We start from the raw sequence: 13,999 nt of genomic DNA on the forward strand, positions 1-13,999 counted from the left end.
TTTGTTTTGTTGGGGATGGGCACACTTGCCAACGCCCGCATGTGAAAGGTGGAGGACTTCTTCCTGGAGTCAGTTCTCTCCTTGTATCTTGTGGGTCTTGAGGATCAAACTCAGGTTGTCAGACTTGGCAGCAGGCGCCTTAACTCACGGAGCCATCTTGCTGCCCCAAGAGTTTTGGTTTTGTCGTTATTTTGGAGACAGCGTCTCAGGTAAGCCAGGCTGCCCTCACACTGACTGGGTAACCAAGGATGGCAATGAACTTCTGCTTCTCCTGGCCCACGCACCCAGAAATGGAATCTTGGGTCGCACCACCGCCATGAATGGTTTTTAAATAGTGCTGAGGGAGAACTCATGTCTTTGTGCACACCAGACAAACACTCTAACAACTACATCCCAGCCCTCTAAAGAATTTAAATATTTCTCTCTCTTAGGTTTTTGGTTTTTTTTTTTTTTCTTTTTTCAAAACAGGGTTTCTCTGTGTAGCTTTGGAGCCTGTCCTGGATCTCACTCTGTAGCCCAGGCTGACCTCGAACTCACAGAGATCTGCCTGCCTCTGCCTCCAGAGTGCTGAGATTAAAGGCGTGCGCTACCACCGCCCTGCCTCTCTTAGTTTTTGTTTGTTCTTTGAGAAAGGGTTTTTTGTTTGTTTTACGTTGCTTTTTAAAAATAGGACCTTACAATATCATGGAGGCTGGTTGCGAACTCCTAGTCTCATATGATTCTCCTGCTTCAGCCATTGCTGGGACTATATGCATGTGCCGCTTTGTCTAGCTAGAAGTTATTTGGGGCTGGAGAGCTGGCTAAGTGCTCAAAAGCACTAGCTGCGTTTGCAGAGGACCCATGATTGGTTCCCAGCACCCACATAGTGGTTCATAACCACTCGTGACTCCAATTCCAAGGGATCAAACACCTTCTGGCCTCCTTAGGCATCTGGGATACACATGGAGCACATGCATACATTGAGAAAAACACACATAAGAAATAAAACTTAATATTAAAAAAAGTTCTTGCCTAAGTCAGGATTCAGTTCTTGCCTAACTCAGAACTAAAGCCATTGTTTCATCCCACTGCTTAATTTTTCTACTCTATTTTTTATTTACTTTCATTATTAATTTTTAATTTTCTGTGTAGCCAAGTCTGTCCTGGGATTCTCTATATAACCTTGAACTCTCGATCTTCCTGCCCCCACCTCCTGAGTGCTAGGATGATAAATGTATGTCACTATGCTCAATTTGTGCAGTGCAGGGGATAGCTTCCTATACGCTATGCAAGAACTCTGCTGACTGAACCCCATCCTCAGCCAGCCAAGGTCTACCCCTTCGAACTCCAGCCTTGACATCCCCTGCTATGTTGGGGTTGGAAGGCACTTGTATGTAATGGCGTATGTGTGATAGAAGTCAAAGGACCACTCTGTGATGACCGTTCTCTCCTTCCAAGATGTGGATCCCTGTATCCAGTCAGGTCATCGGGCTGCTGGCCAGCACCCTGACCCACCATCCTGTTTTCCTGCCGCCCCGCCCCCGATGGGGTCTTTGATTTGCTTTTCAGTGTTCAGCAACTTGTTTGCGGGCATCTTATGCTTCCTAGGTGGGAGTGTCTGGGGTGTGTGTGTTTGTGTGTGTGTGTGTGTGTGTGTGTGTGTGTGTGTGAGAGAGAGAGAGAGAGAGAGAGAGAGAGAGAGAGAGAGAGAGAGAGAGAGATTTAGTTTATTAAAGAAGAAAAGGGTACTCCTAAGCAAGGGACAGGACTGTGAGACTCAAAAGCTGGCAGCAGGCGATACTCTGAGAAACCTGTTGTGCTTTTCACACCCTGTCTACCAGCTTTGGGTTTTTTTGTTGTAACTGTTTTCTTTCTGTTCTCTTTTTCCGTTTTTCTATTTGTTTGTGCGTGTGGTGTGTACGAGCGTGTGTACCTGTACACATGCATGTTGAGGGCTGAGGTTGATAAAAAGATAGATCCAGCCAAGTGCAAAGTCCCAAAGTCCCAGATGCCTGGAGGAGCAGCCTCTTGACGGGGCCCTGCCCTCTTCCGGGCCCCGCCCCCTGGGGACGGCCTACGCACGCGCAGCTTGATCTCGCACGGCACACCGCTTCCGGCTCCTGGGAGGCCGGGCGGAGGCTGCCGGAGCGACCCAGGAGCCAGCAGGGCAGCGAGCGGCCTGTGGGGGACCCTGCGGAGGTGAGGGGGCCGGGGCGATTTCCGCGGCGCAGGAGCCGGGGATGGGGACCCTTTGGAAACTGTTTGGTAGACAACATACTCCCAAAGCGGCCTCAGGGCCGTTCTCGTCTCCCATGCAGGTGACCTATTGATGCAAGGGGTTTCCAAGTGGAGAATGTGGGGTGCAGTGGTGCAGACCATACCCAGCCACCCTGTCCCAGTGCCGTGGACGCTGCCGCCACCTTTCCTGGAAAGGAGAGAGAAAAGCCACTCAACTAAATGCAGCTCTTTGCTCCTGGCTTGGGGATACAGGGCCAGGGTCAAGGGTGGAGTGTCCCCCACAGCAATTCCTTGCACCAGTTTAGGCCCTGTGGAAATCTTGACACCCTTGCCCGCGAGCGTTTGGGTGCAAACCGGGCGTGTTTTGTTTCTTGCTTTCTAGATTCCTTCCGGGCTGAGAACTCAGCAGGTGCGCTGCAACTTTGATTGCTCGCAGCCAAATTGAGCGATTTGTTGTTGCTGTCCTCTCCTTATCTTCTTTTGTAATTACCTGTAGCTTGGTGGAAGAAACGGCTGGCCAGGAGGGGGAAAGTTCCTCCAAGTTTATCACTGAAGCAGCACGTCTCTCCGTCTTTGCTCAGCTCTGGGGGCGTTGGGATCGGGGCTGTGGCGTTCAAGGGCCTTTTTTATTTCTTGTTGAGAGTGTCCACACAGCTTGATGAGCAAGGGCGATTTGAAGATGAAGGGGTTGGGTTTTTTGTTTGTTTTTTTGCAGGTGTCTGGATGAATGATTAGCCTTTGAACTGTAAGGAGAGACGTCTCTGTGTCACATCAGACCTGGGGTCTGGTCCCCATTCTGTCATGGGCCATGTAACATCACCAAGCTTCAGTCGTCTCGTTAAAATGAGAATACGGACTAGATGTGGGTGGGTGGGGGGTAATACGTGAAAGGACGTACTGGAATGTCTGGCATATGGTCCATGCTCAGTGTTACATAACCTGTGCATATGAACCTGCTTCCAGACCCCAGAGGATCGTTATGTGCACATGATGTGTGTGAGTGTGGGTGCCAGAGGACAACTTCGGAGTAGATTCTCTTTCCACTTCTATGTGAGCTCTGGGATTCGAACTCAGGTCACCAGGCTTGTGCTGCAAATACTTTTGTCCGCTGAGCCATCTCTCACCCCCAAGCCTAGATTGGTGGTGTAAGTCCAGGAGAGTTGGGTGTCTTGGTGGTTTGGATTGGATCAGGAGTTAGACTTGTCCCTGTTTGTTACGCCTGTTGGTCCCCAAGCCCTTCTCTGGGGCAGGGACAGGACGTCTAAAGAAATGATTAGTCCTGTAAAGAGTTTTGTTTTATATCTTTATTTACTTGTATTGTGTTGAGGCTTGAACCCAGTTCCTTGCATACTAGGAAAACTCTACTACTAAGCCACCTCCCCAGCCCCTTATTTCCATTATTTATTATTATTTCCTGGAGGTCAGCGGGCAATTTTGTGAAGTGGGTTGTCTGTCCACCTTTCACAAACTGGCACAGCTAGAGTCTTACCCCATCCCAGACTGGGCTGGGCACCCAGGTTGTTTCTAGTTTCAGTGTCACAGGTTAGAGAAATTCAGAGGGTCTGTGATTTAAGTTCACTGGTGAATGGCTCCGGACTTTCTCCATTGAAGTGGCCCATCGGCTGTTTCTTGCAGAGCTGGGTGTAATTTGCATTCTTGTCACACTGTAGCAATTTGGCCACTTGCACCGTTTACCCACCCCAGGCACCCTGGCTGTGGCAAGCAGCTGGGCCTCCCTCCCTGTGTTTATCTACCACGAGTTTAACATAGTTCTGATCTCCTATCACGGTCTCCTTCATTTCTCCCATTCTGGGCCCTGTTTCCATTTCTTCCAACCCTATCTGTGACTTTTCAGCAATTTTCACCTCCAGCTGCCTTAAATTATTTAAAGCCCCAAATCCTGTCTAAAACGTAGCCCGTCTTGTTTCTTTGTTACTTGTTAAGTAAACACTTTCCCTGCTGAAAGGGACCTAGAGCTGACCGGTTACCTTGTGAAAAACCCTCTCACCAGGTGCAAGACTTTCCAGGGGTGGCTGTGGAGGGACTGGGAGGAATTTATTTTTAGGGGAGGAAAGCAGCTAGAAGAAAACAATGTCCTCCCTGAAGCTTGGTGCGTCAGCCCCTGCAGCTGTCTCTCTGTCACTCGGGCTCTTTCTCATTCAAATCAAGTTGTGAGTAAACTGAACTCAGCGGGCTTCTCTGCCTTTGTGAGTAAATAGAGTCATCCCGTCCATTAAGTATAAAATGTAGTTAGGCTCAACAGGAATGTGGTTCATTTGGTGAGTGCTTGTTTTGAGCACAAAGCTGGAGTTCCATTCCCAGCACTGTGGAAGCCAGGGTGTGGTGGTTCATACAAGCCTGTAACCCCAGCACTCAAAACATGGAGGCAAGATGACCTGGAGTTCAAGGGCATCCTTCGCTCCACAGTGAGTTTGAGGCCATCCTGGGCTACATGAGACTCAGTCTAGAAAAACGAAGTATTAAAAGCAGATACACTGACTTGTATCATATCTCGGGGGGAGGGGGGAAAAGTCCTAAAGGTTCTGACAGAACATATTTAAAAAACAGTATGTGGTTACATTTTCACTATGTCGGTGTGATTAGGATCAAATGTCAACTGGGTGCTTGCAGTGGTGGGTAGGGTGATTGATGGGTCACTGTGCCTCTTTGTTACGGGGTCCAGCGAGTGCTAACTGAAGTTTGGGGGAGATGGGGACTTGTGAGCATGGCTCTGTTCTGTAGTGGTTGCCTGACAAGTATATGCTGCAGGTTCCATCCTTCTAGCCAAAAGAGAGAGGAGAGAAGGGTGGATGGGAGGATAGAGGGATTAAGACCCTCTGTACTTCCAGTAGGAATTTAGAATGCTGTAGTTGCTTTGGAAAAACTGATTCTGACAGTCTTGAGGCTAAACCTAGAATTAAGTGTCTAACCCAGAGAAAGGAATACAGAGCTCTATAAAAATGTAGAGCAAGGCTACAGGAAGGGCTAGGTGGGTAAGGGTGCTTGTTGTGTAAGCATGAGAACCTGAGTGAAGATGTTTATGCACTTGAGTTTAAAAACCACAACGAATAGAAGCCAAGAGTTCTGTTTGTGCGCGCCTTTAATCCCAGCACTCCGGGCACAGGATGGGGTCTCTTCGAGGCCAGCTGGTTCTTCAAGGTGAAGACCGAGACCTCCAAGAGCTACATAGTGAGACCCTGTATCAAACAGAAAACTAGGTTCACACACCTCCAACTCCAGTGCTGTGGGTGGGGGTGGAGATAAGAGCTGGGCTTGCTGGCTCCCAGTGCAGCCCCAGGTTCAGTGAGAGACTCTGACTCCAGAGCAGAACACCCAACCTCCTCCTCCTCATCCTCCTCCTTGAGCCCTCCACGCAGGTCCCTGCACACACGCAGGTGCATACACCACACAAAAACTCTTTGGGGATTTCTGGTGGGAACTCACCCTGAGAAACCATCAGAAGTTGGAAATGCATTTAAAGCTGGGCCTATTCCTCACAAATATCACATGTTTTACCGAATATGTAGATCCTTGCTTCTAATTGTTAAATGTATATATTATCCGGGTGGGAACCAGAAAGGGGCCTGTGAGACGGGAGGCAGTAGAACGCATAGGAGAATGAAGTGGAAGGGGGAATGTTGAGGGTAGCAGGGTACACTGGAGAGGGTGGAGTGGAGATCTGCCAGAATTAAGTGTGAAAATGTCATAAAGAAACCTGTTACTTTGTGAGCTAGTTTTTAAAAGCTTTTAACTGCATGTATTATGTGTGTGTGGAGGGGTACGTTTTTGTGTAATAGTGTGTGGGCATGTGTAGAGGGTCAGCGAATGACAATGTGGGGAAATCGGTTCTCTCCTTCTACCATGGTGGTCCTGGGGATTGAACTCAGGTTGCCAGGTTTGACAGCAGATGCCTTTACCCTCCGAGCCATCTCTCCAGCCCTATGAGATAATAAGAAAGAAAGAAAGAAAGAAAGGAAGGAAGGAAGGAAGGAAGGAAGGAAGGAAGGAAGGAAGGAAGGAAGGAAGGAAGAAAGAAAGAAAAGAAAGAAAAGAAAGAAAAGAAAGAAAAGAAAAGAAAGAAAGAAGAAAACCTGGTCTGGTGGCACAGGCGTACCATTCCAACTACTTGAGAAGCTGAAACAGGAGGATCATAAATCCAAGGCTTTCCTAGGCTACAGGGTGAGTTTGTGGTCACCTTGGGCAACCTGCTGAGACACTGTCTCGAAGTAAAAACAGTTCTGCTGTGGTTGTAGACCAGTGGTACAGTGCCTGCCTTATGGTCATGAGGACCTAGAATTCTAGGGCCACCCAAAGAAAAAAATACATTGTAATACAGTCTAGCAAGCAGCATAGTATAGTTTCTTTTCTAAAGTTTTATTCATTTAGTGGAGAGGGGGGTGTACATGTCTGCCATGGCACTGAGGTGGAGGTCAGAGGACAACTGGGTAGAGTCAGTTATCTCCTTCTGTCATGTAGATCAAAGTAAGGTCATTGGTTTGTGCAGCAAGCACCCTTATCTACCAGGCCATCTCACCAGCCCTGTAATACAGTTTCTATTGGAAGGATACATACTGCTTTTGTACAGTCATAAAGTCGAGAAATCATAAGACAAACCGTTGCAAGCCAGGGTCCATCTGTGCACAGACATCCCTAGGATAGTTCGTAAAAGTCCAGTAATGGAAATAAACCCAGATGCCCATGCTAATCTGAGAGATAAATAACATATAGCCCGTCTCTATGATGAAATGTTAATCCAGCAGTGAAAAGAAAGCTCTGATACATAAGTGAACTTGAAGTGTCCAGAGTGGGCATTTCCCACAGACACAGTGGAATTGTGCTTGCCCGTGGCTGAGGAGTGGCAGCTAAGTAAGCTTCTAGGTGTCTTTTTGGTGAACTGATGGTGATTGGGGCAGCAAGGTGGCTCATTGGATGAAGGCGCTGTTGCCAAGCCTAAGAACCTGCGTTTGAGTCCCAGGACTCTGGAGGGAGGAAAGAGCCAGCTCTTTCATGTTGTCCTCCACATGTGGACTGTGGCACATGCACACGCAAATATGTTAAGGAGTTTAAAACTGATGGCAGTTAGTGAACTCAAGACTGAATGTATTGGGAGGAAAGGAACTGGAAATGCAGTGCAGTGTGTGTGTGTGTGTGTGTGTGTGTGTGTGTGTGTGTGTGTGTGTGTAGATCAGGAGATAGCCTCAGGTATCAGTCCTCACCTTGTTTGAGGAAGGGTCCCTCTTTTGCTGTGGCATTCACAACGCTAGTTGACTTGTGAGCTACCCAGGATTACAGATGTACATTGCTGGGTTTGGCTTTACCTGAGGATCTGAACTCAGATCTTCATGCTCGCACATCCTGCACTTTGCCCTCAGATCCATCTCCCCTGCCTTGCCTCGGGTTTCGACACTGGTCTGGAGCTCACCAAGTAGGCTAGTTTGGCTGGCCCGTGCACCCCAAGGAACCCCCCAGTCTTAGCCTCCCTGGTGCCAGGATTACACACATGTGCCACCACATCCAGATGTTTTGTGTGAATTCTGGTGTCAAAGTCAAGTCTTCAGGCTTGCTTGGCAAACACTTTACCCACTGGGCCAGCTCCCCAGCTCCCGTGGGATGAACTATTAAAAACAATTTTCAGTTGCATGTATTTATTTGTTTTGTGCACACATGCACTGCCCTAGTGTGTGAGTGGAAGTCAAGAGACAGCCTGCAGGAAGTTCTTTTCATCTTCCATGTGAGTTCCAGGGATCAAACTTGGCAGCAAGTGCCTTTACCCATTGAGACATCTTGCTGGCCCTGGGACAGAATTTTAAGGAAGAATTTGAAACTGCATAAGCCATAAGGTAAAGGAATAACAATTTGGAGAACTCTAAAGAAACACAGATGAGTAGACATCTCGGCATGGGACTGTCCTCTCTCTCTGGAGACTGAAGCTGAAAATGCTGAGTTCAGGGTCAGCCTGGGCTAAATAGTGAATCCCTGTACACTGGGAGTAAAGTCAGTTATAGACTTAGTGCCCCACAGGAGAAAGTTACAAAGCCTGTCCATTGTGGCAAGGGTTAAGGCAGAGACGTGAGGTACTACCCACATGGTATAGCCCTGGTGGGACAGATGCTTACTGGACATGGCCAACAAGTTCCAGGGATCTTCCTGTCCCAGCGCTGGGGATTCGAAGTCAGGTCCTCATGCTTCCCAGCTGCACCATTTCCCCACTCTGAAACCCCCGGCTTCTAACCACTGCCAGTTACTACACGGTGAGGTTTTCACCGTGTACAATGCTGTCCCAGCATTTTGAAGTTCGGGTGGTAGAGTTAGACTCACCTAATCCAGAGAAGGAAGAGCTGACGAAGGTGTCAGACTCTAGAACAAATCTGAACCTGGGCTCTGCAGATCATCTATAAAGAGTAGACAGGGTGAGGGCCACTAGGTGGCTCAGCAGGTAAAGGTGGTGTATTCCCCCACCACCACCCACACACATAAAATAAATGTAAAAGGATACATGTGACACATGTATATAACCTCAGCATGTGGGAAGTAGAGGCAGAAGGATCAGGAGTTCAAGATATCTTCAGCTTCATTATGGTTCAAGGGCTATCCCGTGCTACATGAGAACCTGCCTCAAATAAATGAATAATAAATAAATGAATGAATGAATAAATAAATAAGTAAGTAGACAAATAAATGTTTCAGTCTGTCAAGGGCCATCCCATGCTACATGAGAACCTGCCTCAAATAAATAATGAATGAATGAATGAATGAACTAACAAACAAATGTTTCAGTCTGTCAGATACTGTCCCTGCTGTTTATAGTTCTCCCAGCTATCACCTTACAGGGGCTGGTTAACAACTGAGTGGTTAGAGTTTAATCATCAGACCCAGAATCCACATAAATGCAGGATTGGCAGCATGCCTGTGACTCTGGCCTCAGAAGGCAGAGTTGGGGATCCCTACAGCAAGAGCCCTGGGTTTGACTGAGAGACTCTGCCACGATGAGTAATGTGGACGAGTGATTATGATTCCCAACATAACCCCAGGCCTCCAAATGCTTGCTCACAGGGGGACACACTCACACACATATGTGTACTCACATGTATAGAAAACATACATATACACACATACCCACCCATACACACGTGAAAATGGAAGCCGAAAACAACCAAATGTCACCATTATCAAATATAAAGATAGCCAGACGTGGTGGCCCCAGCCCATTCATAGACTGAGGCAAGATCACTTGAGCCAGGATATACAACCCCAATTGGGTAACACAAGACACTCTACTCTCTCTTTAGAGACAAGGGTGGGGGAAGAAAACATCCCTCCCACCAACCACCTCGTCATAGCCAGCTTGCAGCCTGACCTTGGTACACACACAGGGTATGTTAAAATATATTCAAGCTCACGCCATTGTAGCTGTAAAAGGAATGCTAATGAAGGCCTTTGCAAGGTTCTGGAATTTTCCGGCCATAGGAACTGGCTGCTGACTGACATTTAAAGTTTTTTATTGCATTTTTATTTATTCTGTATGGGGAGCTTTGCGCAGGTCAGATGACGACTTGCAAGAGTCAGTTCTCTCCTTCCACCTTATGGGTCCTGGGCCTCGGGATCAAACTCAAGGGGCCAGGCTTGCAGTGAGCGTCTCTACTCACTGAGCCATCTTGCCTCCCTGCTGCTGACTTGCGTGAATAGTTTATAGCTGGCTTTTAAAAAAAAAATTTAATATTTGGTACTAAAGAGATGGCTCAGCGGGCAAGAGTGCTGACTGCTCTTCCAGAGGACCTGGGTTCAATTCCCAGCACCCACATGGCAGGTCACAGCTGTCTGTAACTCCACTTCCGGGGGATCTAGCATCCTCACACATACATGCAGGCAAAATATCAATGCACATAAAATAAAAAGAAAGTTTTAAAAAATTTAATGTTTATTTTTATTTTATGTGTATGAGTGTTTTACTTGCATGTGTGTCTCTGCACATTTATGCCCTGTGCCTGTGGAGGTCAGAAGAGGGCATTGGCTACCCGGGAACTGGAGTTATGGGCAGTTGTGAGCCTCCATGTGGATGCTGGTAATTGAACCCAAGATTTCTGCAAGAGCAGCCAGTGCTCTTAGCTTCTAAGCCATTATAGCTGGCCTCCTTAGGCTTATAGGGAAGTTAAGATGCTCAGAGACCAAAGTACCTGCTTCCTTTTTGGAAGTTTAGCACTCTGGAACTTGGTGATGGTTCCCCATAGTTAATCCACTCTGCACTTCATTCTAATCCCTCCTGCTGTCAAGCATAATAATGAGTGTTCTCTCGCCTCATGGTGATCCCTCCCTGGGACATTTTTTTGATGGTGGAAAGTTGGCCCTCCCTCCAGAACAAGCTAATTAGATACAGTAGAGGGACCAGCAAACTGCTTCTGCAAAGACCCAGGTAGTATGCACATGATCAAGGAAGCCAAGAATGTGGATGGGAGAGGCTCTTGAAGTCTCACCCCTAGCTGAGAAGTTACCGTCAATTGGTGGCTGCCAGGGGAAGGAGAATTGGTTTTCTTCAGGGATGTAGTCCCTGAGGGGTCCCTCTGGTCCCTGAGAGGTCCAGTCATCCAGGTACATGCTGGCAACAGTAAGTGTACTCCATGGGTCTTTAAAAAAGAGAGAGAGATAATTGGAAGTTGGGAGGGGAAAGTGGTAATGGGGATTGAAGAGCTGGAATAGAGGAAGAGGGAGATGAGGTGGAATTGATCAAACCATAATTAGGAAAAAGAGCCAGGCAGTGAAGGTTTTAGGCTGAGGACACAACGTCCATTGCAGCTACTCCAAAGCAGATGCAGATTATATGCGACTGAGTGGATGTGGCCACATTCCATAAAAAGATTATTTACAAATTCAAGTGTCTGATCCATGGATCATAGTTTGTCAGCACTCGTAAGGGTGAGTGGGGGAGAGTGTGTGTGCGTGCATACACATGCGCGAAAGTGCATGCTGGTACTCACACCCATACACACAAATATGCAACCTGGAGTTCAATGTCCAGTGTCCTTCTCAGCCACTAGCCCCTTCTGTGGAGTTCTGGTCTTTCACTGGAGCTCACTGGTGTGGCTAGACTAGCTGACCAGCAAGACCTCACTAAGGATCTCTGCCTATCTCCACCTCCCCAAAGCTGGAGTTACCGGTGCACACTCCCACAACCTGGCTTTTTATATGGGTGCCTGGCATCCAGACTGTGGTCCCCAAGCTTGTGCCACACACACTTTACCACCCCAGCCATCTCGCTGGCCCATAGAATTGGCCTTTCTACAGTTCTGCCTCTAGGCTGTGTGGCTTTGTAAACCTGGTAAAACCTCAGATTTGGAGACGGGCAACTGGAACCTAGGGTCTCAGGAGCTGAGTGATGGTGGGTCCACCCTTTCTTCCGGGGATTTTTTTTTCTGCTGTGGTGCATGTTATCTAGGGGTGGGTTACAAAGAGTTCAGGTACTACCAGGTTATTTATTTATGGGGGTGGCGGGTAATGTGGAGGTCAAAGGACAACTTGGGGAGTTAGTTCTCTGCTTCCACCATGTCAATCCTGGAGGTCTAACTCAGTTTGTCGGGCATGGCGGCAAGCCTGCTTACCTGCTGAGCTGTTGCTGACCCGCCACCAGACTAAAAACAGTTGTTCTGTTCCTTCCTTTGGAAAGATTGACTTATGTTGGGCAAGTTCAGACCAGAGCCTCCCTCCCATGGCATCTTTGCGGGGTTCCCCTGCCCTGACTCCATTTGATGTATCTTTTTCCAGAAATGGAATGAGTCAAAGGACTCACTTCTAAAATCATCAAAGGAAACTGGTCCCCAGGGGGAGGGGCATCTTGTGCGCACAGTTTCTGCCCTGCTCCTGCCCAGGACAGAATGCTTTTCTATTTGCTGAAAGAAAAAAAACCCTCTGACCTCTTCAAGTGTTTGATTCCCTCTGCCCTCCTTCTGGCCACCTCTGCCGACACATGTTCTGTATTTCACTCATGAAGCTTGGCCCTGTCTCTCTGTTTTGTTCTATGATTTGTTTTTACGTGTGATTGTTTGCCTAAACATATGTATATGCGCCATATGCATGTAGTAGCAGTGGAGGCCGGAAGAGGGAATCAGGTTCCTGGAGCTGAAGTTACAGGCAGTTGTGAACCACACAATGTGGGTGCTGGGAACTGAACCCCGGTCCTCTGCAATGGTAGCCAGTGCTCTAACCGCTGAGCCAGCTCTCCAGACCCTCCCTTTTGATTTGTAGGGCCAGATGGAGGGGGTTTTGGAAGCTTTACTGTGTGGTCACTGTCGCTGAACCTGTCTTCTCAGAACCAACAGCTTTCATGAAAACTATTTCCAGACACTAACGGATTTTATTTTACTGCATTGATTTATTTAGTGAGTGGCAATCAGATGATAACTTGCAAGGGTCACTTCTCTCCTTCCACTACGTGGACCCTGAGGATAGAACTCAGGTCGTTGGGCTTGGAGGCAACACCTTTCCCCACCCATTTGGACTTCTCGCCACCCAGTTATGATTTTGAGCAACCAGTTGACATAACCTTTTAAGAGATTGATGTCCAGTACAACATAAAGCAGAAACCAGGCATGCTAATGTCCACCTGTCATCCCAGCTCTCTGCAGGTAGAGGCAGGAGGATCAAAAGTTCAAGGTCATCCTCGGCTGCATAGTGAGTTTAAGGGCAGCCTGGGATGTAAGGCTCTGTCTCAGAAAGAGATGAAAGCAGACAGAAAAGATTCCCAGAAGGGGCCTAGGACTTGTCTAACATGTGCAAAGCCTTTCGTTCCATCCTCAGCACCACATGAGCTGGGTGTGGTGGTACACCTGTAATCCCAGTACTTGAGAGGTGGAAACAGGAGAATCAGAAGTTCAAAGTCATCTAGGCTACATAGAGAGTTCAGGACCAGTGTGGGCTACATGAGTCCTGAATACTGGTGTTTGTATGCATGTGTGCACAAGTGCATCCATACAGGTGTGTACCTGGGGGCCTGGAGAGGACATCAGGCATCTGTTCTATCCCTGACCACTTTACTTCTTGAAACAGGATCTCGCACTGGAGCTAAAGCTGGATAAGCAGCTCCCAAACTTCAGAAATCCCCTTGCCTCTGACCCTCTCCACCCTAACACACACTGCCACACCTGGCTTTGTACGTGGATGTTGGGTGCAGGAAATTCAAACTCAGATCTTCGTGCTTGCACACCAAGTGTGTTAGCCCCTGAGCCATCTCTCCAGACCACATGTGCAGTTTAAAGGGTAAGCTGGGGCCAGTGAGATGACCTGGCAGATAAAAACACTCACCCTCACGTCTGACAGTCTAACCCAGTACTGTTCTTCAGACCCATACGGTAGAAGGAAAGAACACACACACACACACACACACACACCCATGTTTTTGTTGTTGTTTTAAAGGCTGGAGCACACACTTCTAATCCAGCACTTGGGAGACTTGTGAGTTCAAGGCTCTCCTGGGCTACACAGCAAAGTCCTGTTTTAAAACAATGTGTAATAATAACAATAATTACATGTATTTATTGGGGGCCAGTGTCACAGTGTGCATCTGGAGTTCAGAGGCAGCTTGCAAGAGTTGGTTCTTTCCTTCTACCACATGGGTTACTGGGGATTGAACTCAGGCTTGGCAGCAAGTGCCTTTGCCTACGGGGCCATCTTGGTGTTCTGATGACAGTGATGACCATGGCAGGAAAGGCAGGCTACAAGCTTGAGCCTCAAAACCCTTATTGAAAAGCCCTGTCACCTCAGCCTCCTACCCGCTCTACAACATGGAGTCTAC

The 13,999-nt window shown here is 47.9% G+C and overlaps 1 protein-coding gene across 2 annotated transcripts in view; it reads left to right on the forward strand.

Annotated features, from left to right (window-relative positions):
• Positions 1–13,999, forward strand: part of Arhgef18 (Rho/Rac guanine nucleotide exchange factor 18) — a 106,200-nt gene that overhangs the window by 32,283 nt on the left and 59,918 nt on the right. The window contains exon 1 of one of the 2 annotated variants that reach the window (XM_052754635.1): positions 2,049–2,178. The exons of the other annotated variant lie outside the window; for it this stretch is intronic. The gene's annotated coding sequence lies outside the window, so the exon portion shown is untranslated. Of the gene's footprint in view, positions 1–2,048; positions 2,179–13,999 lie in introns of those variants that run through there. 2 annotated transcript variants of the gene reach the window in all.

This window comes from Peromyscus californicus, unplaced genomic scaffold (genome assembly GCF_007827085.1).
Source record: "Peromyscus californicus insignis strain IS unplaced genomic scaffold, ASM782708v3 Scaffold_2__1_contigs__length_46816999, whole genome shotgun sequence".
In the NCBI taxonomy this organism is placed as follows: domain Eukaryota; kingdom Metazoa; phylum Chordata; class Mammalia; order Rodentia; family Cricetidae; genus Peromyscus; species Peromyscus californicus.